Raw genomic sequence first — 6000 nt, forward strand, 5'->3', positions numbered from 1 at the left:
GCCCTTTGGAGCCCGTGGGCTTACTTTTTGCCACTTCCTTACCCTTTTGCCTTCACGCTGCAGTGCTTGCGGCACGGGCTATTTCCCTTTGCCATGCTTTCGCACGACTGCAGGCGTTTTTGGCAGTTGTACCGCCGCAGCTGACTTGGACGGCGCGCCTTGGTCCAAACGGTCCAACCTTTGGTTGACCGTCTGGAGAGTATTGTCAAACCTCTCCAGGTAGCTTCTTATAGCGAGGTCAAGCTGTAAGCTTGATGGGATATCTCCCACAGCATTCTGCGGGGCTGAAGGTTTTTTGGAAGAGGTATCCCTCTGAACTTGGGGGGAACCCTGAGTGCCCTAGTTGGTTTCCTCATGTTCTGGTTGGCGGGCCATTTCTTGCTATAGGACTGGTAGGTTGGAGACTCTCTTGATGAAGGATGAACACTAAATCAGGCCCCCCTTCTATCGCCAAACTGTTGATGCAAGATTTTGCACCAACGAAACGCACGTGTGAAATGTTGTGGGGGGGCCCCGAAATCACACGTGAAAGTAATGGATAAGAGATAGTAAATGCAATGGAGTCAGTTTTTAAAGTGGTTCGGATGCTAAGGTAGCAAGTCCTACATCCACTGATGCTTATATTGATGATAGGGGTCANTAATTAAGTTTCCAATTTTTGTTCATGTTGCATTTTGAAGCAACATTCCATAATTGCATTGCCAGTAAAATTAATCTTGTTTTTGTACATATTAAGAATATACCATTCATCTGGCACATAGATTATGGTCTGCCAATTTAGGCCAAATTTAATATAAGTTAATTTCTATCTTATCTGTATAAGCTTATGTTTGTTGGTGTCAAATTTTGACACCAACGACTCGTACGTGCAAAGTACTAAGTTATTCTTAGAAGTTATACGTGAATGATTGCAGATAATTTAATACAAAGACTGAATAATAAATAAAAGACGATTTTTAAAGTGGTTTGGATTAGAGCTGGTCAAGGACCAATCCCAAGTAGGCCCGGGCCTAGGCCCGTTTAGGACTGGTCCCAAATGGGACTAGTCGTTCATGGGCCTAGGACCTGTCTCAGGCCCATCAGCAATATTAGGACCTAGACTGGTCCCTAGGACTAGTCCTATGGGCCCAGGACCGGTCCTATGGGCCTGGAAAATTTTTCCCCCCGATCTTTTTTTATATTTTAGGGGCGAAATAAAATTTTGTAGGGGGTTTTTAGTATTTTTCAGGGGTAGATTAGTAAGTTTTTAAAAATTTAATTAATTTTAAAAAATAATAAATAAATTAATAGTTAATTTTAATTTTTAACATAAATGTAATATTCACATTTCACACATTTATGCTTCACAAATAAACAATTAAATAATTTTTTTTATTAAATTATTCATCTTCATCATCAAAAATATTTACATAATTCAAATCTGTATTCTTAAAGAGTTCGAGTAGTTCAAGATCTTCAGGGTGCTGTTGTAGTCTTCTTTCTGCATGAGTCTAATCCCGTAAATACGTTATCACTTCAATCATCTCATCGGTTAAAGAATATCTTCTGTCTTCAACAATCCGACTACTCGTTGAAATTGTTGACTCGGATGCAATTGTAGAAATCAGCACAGATAAAATGTCACGTGCCATTTGGGCTACAATAAGGAATCGACTTTCATATTGGTTCCACCATTAAAGAATATCCACCATTGAAAATCGTTGGGTATTCAAGTACAAGCCTTCTGATGTCACTAAGATGACGATATAATTACTTGTGACTTAATATGCACGATATAATACATAAAATCTGCAAGTAACGTTTGGAAAACCAAACCGACTAGTTTAATGAGGAAACTGGAACAATACCCTGTGATTTATAGAGCAAAATTCGGGGCATGAGTTCATTATAAAAGCAGACCGAAAACACAGTTATACAGTTGTTGAATTGAATTTGCCCAAATAAACCACCTCTGAATCACTTATTGAATAATGAATACCCATGAAATCTATCAGATTTCATAAATGGGTATAAATGTACAAGTGTAGTGTTGTCACCATGATGACATTTTCATTCTCAGAGCCCTACAGTGTAATCATAAATACATTAATAAAATTCTTCTTAATTATTTCTTGTTGATTATTTATAATAGCGCAGCTATCAACTTTGATTTTATTGAAGTCAATCAGATTACATTAATTGTTTGAGATTTCGTAACAATACTAATCTTCACCAACAATTAATTTAAAAAAATCAAACCCATAAAATAAATTGAATTGAATTTTAATAACACCGAAAGAAAAAAAAGAACAAAGAGATAAATGCTTTGTTGATCACTTGATCATGCGTGAAGCTGTGTGTGTGTGCAAACAAGCTATTCGACATATAATTTTTTTTTTTTAATAAATTTTGTAAAATTTAATTTTAAACCCTACAATTTATGTTTATTTCAAAATTAATCTTCACCCAGTGGAGGGACTGGGCCCTCCTCCTTAGGCCTGGTCCTGTTTTGGGACTAGACCTCCTCAAGGACCGGGTTTTGGGGTTGGGTTTTTGGACCCAGTCCCAAATGCCCACCTCTAGTTTGGATGCTTAACACAAGTCCTACTTATTGTGAACAGCGAGCAGAGGTATAATAACTGATTATTCAGATAAAATATCAAGTCAGTCTCTTTCTCTTAGATTATCTTTACTCTGAGAATATAGATTACAATCAAAGTGTGAGTTTTTTGTATTAGAATCCCGAAAATGAGAGGGGGAGTCCTCTATTTATAGTAGAGGAATTCAGGGCAATGATTACAAATCTGCAAGTGGGTAGGTGCCGTGCAAGTCCTTCCTTTCCTCTAATTGGCTGATAACTTAGGATATATCCTCAAATTACCTAGGGCTTGGACAGGTGTGCTGCTTCCATTCACTCATAGACAAAACCTGAATCTGCCAAGTTGGTGACAACCGTATTCTTTTTGTCTTGGGGTGACGTGGCAACTCCTGGACGGCGTAAAACCTTCTTGAACTCTGATTGGAGCTAGCTGATGTAAACTTTCATTAGCCTTGATTTTTTAGGCATAATATCAAACGTGGCATTGATGTAAAGTTTCTATTGCACTCAAAAGTAAAAACAATTTCTATTGATATGTGTTAACATGCAAATATGTGACATTAATTCACATATCATTTGTATATGGAATGAGAATATATAAATTATTTTCTTTCCTAATTAATATGATTTTCTTTACTTTATTATTGAAATTGTATACCATTAAGAATATACCATTCATGGTGACCAATAGATTATGGGCTGCCAATTTGCATTAACACATCAGCTTGGGCTGGCCAAATTTAATATAAATTAATTTCCATCTTCTCTGTATAAGCTTATGTTAGATATCAAACGTGGCATTGATGTAAAAAATAATATTTACAGTAATTAAAAGCTTAAAATTTCTATTGCACTCAAAAGTAAAAACAATTTCTATTGATATTTGTTAACATGTGTGATGATGTGGCTTCTTATTTGCCACCGTGGAAGTCAACTTTGGTGTTAGGAGTCAAACAAGTAGTGCGACGTCGTTTTGGATAAACCCATACGAATATTGTGTTTCGGCTATCAAACTTCTCATGCTCATCTTTCTTTTTTCTCTCTCTTTACCTCGACAGTTCATGACCCCAAAAGAATCTTCCAGATTGCTATTCATCTTACGGTTATGGAGAAATCGAAGACAGGTGAAGGCTGATCAAGGAAGGGTGCATTTGTATTTAACATCAATTGATGCTAAAGAAAAGAGCAGATCTCATATTGGGAAAACCTAAGGTTTTCGGATTGGGTGTGTTCTTTCCCTCTTGTAAAGTTTTTCTTCTCTGATTTGTTCATCATCTTGTACACTTTGGTTATTAATGAGAATACTCTATTGTGAGCCTTGGAAAGTGGATGGAGGCCGCAAAGCCGAACTACTATAATTGCTGTGTCTTGTGTTCTTTTGCTAATTCTCTTTATTTGCTCATAGCTCTATTGATTGATTCTCTAAACCGATTGACTTATTTGTTTATTGAGAGTTAGTCAAGAAACCCTAGAATTCCAACAAATTGGTATAAGAGCTTGGTTAAAGGTTCAGTTAGGGTTTCATTGGTTTGCTCGTGTTTCAATTTAGTTTTTTAGGCTTTCTTAGCTGTTCACTTTTCTATTACTATGTTTTTCGAATATGTGAAAGACATGTCAACTAAGTTTGAGCTTGAAAAGTTTACAGGTGTAAACAATTTTGGATTATGGAAAATGAAGATGGAAGCAATGTTGATTAAGGAGGGCTTGGCCTTAGCTCTGAAGGGGGAAGCTGAGTTACCTGACACCTTGACTGCTACAGAAAAGCAAGACATGTTAAACAAGGCACAGAGCTCACTGATCCTCGGCTTGGGTGATAAAGTACTTCGAGAAGTGAAGAAAGAAAAGACTGCTGCTGAGATATGGAGCAGGTTAGATTCTCTTTACCAGTCAAAGACTGTTCCTAATAGATTATTTCTAAAACAGAGTCTATTTAGGTTTAAGATGGATGAACAAAAATCACTAAAAGATAATAAGGATGACTTCCTTAAGATTATACAAGATCTAGAAAGCATCTCAGTTGAGATTGCTGATGAGGATCAAGCTGTGATCCTATTAATCTCTTTACCCAAAACCTATTCAAATTTTGTAGAAACCCTGAAATATGGTAGACAGGCTCTGAAGTTAGGAGAAGTTGTAGAGGCTATCTCAGTTAAGGACACTGAAAATAGGATTAGAGAAAAAAATGTGAGTGATGGTGAGGGTCTTGTAGTCATAGGAAGATATGAGAAGAAAAACTGGAAAAAAGGGAGGCAAAATAGACATAGGTCAAAATCTAAAACTGGAAAATGGAAGTGTTTTTTCTACCATAAGGAGGGTCACCTTAGGAGAGATTGCCTTGAGAGGAAGAAAAAGAAATATGAGAAGGAGGGTGATGGAGGTAGTGCAGGGGTAGTATCAGAGGGTTATGAGAGTTTAGAGGTCCTTGTTATTTTAGAAGGTAAGATTAGTGATGAATGGATCTTAGACACTGGTTGCACCTATCATTTGACACCTAATAAGAAGTGGTTCAGCTCCTTTCAATCTTTAGATGGTGGGAAAGTGATGATGGGGAACAATGTAGTTTGTCATATTAAAGGAATAGGCTCTGTTAAGTTAAATCTCTATAATGGATTAACTAAAACCCTTACTGATGTTAGATATATCCCAGACCTCAAAAGAAACCTCATTTCTCTTGGGACATTAGACTCTATAGGTCTGAGTAATAAGGTTGCTAATGGGAGTCTTACTGTTTTGAAAGGGTCTTTGATAGTTATGAAGGCTGAAAAGAAGAATGGTTTGTATGTGTTGAATGGTAGAACTAATAGTGGAATGGCTGTTGTTGGGTCAACTGAGGGGCAGAGTAAAACCACTTTGTGGCATCACAGACTTGCCCATGTCAGTGAAAGAAGTCTAGGAGAACTTAGTAAGCAAAACCTACTATGTGGAGATACAATAGGAAACCTAACATTTTGTGAGCATTGCATATTTGGAAAAATGAGTAGAGTGAAATTTGGAACTGGCCAGCACTACTCAAATTCACCACTTGAGTATGTGCATTTTGATGTATGGGGTATATCTAGGCATTATTCCCTTGGAGGATGTAGGTACTTTATCAGCTTTGTAGATGACTATTCTAGGTATGTTTGGATCTATTTCCTCAAAACCAAGGATGAAACATTTCCTAGATTTAAGGAATGGAAAACTATGGTTGAAAATCAAACTGGAAAGAAACTAAAGAAGTTGAGAACTGACAATGGTTTAGAATTTGTCAATGAGGAATTCAATAATTACTGTAGAGTTCATGGGATAGTTAGACATAAGACAGTGAGACACACTTCACAACAGAATGGTCTTTGTGAAAGGATGAATAGAACCGTTCTAGAAAAAGTGAGAAGCATTTTGTCATGTTCTAAACTGTCAGTTAAGTTATAGACAGAAGCAGC

The sequence above is a fragment of the Pistacia vera genome, unplaced genomic scaffold (genome assembly GCF_008641045.1).
Source record: "Pistacia vera cultivar Batoury unplaced genomic scaffold, PisVer_v2 Contig234, whole genome shotgun sequence".
NCBI lineage: Eukaryota > Viridiplantae > Streptophyta > Magnoliopsida > Sapindales > Anacardiaceae > Pistacia > Pistacia vera.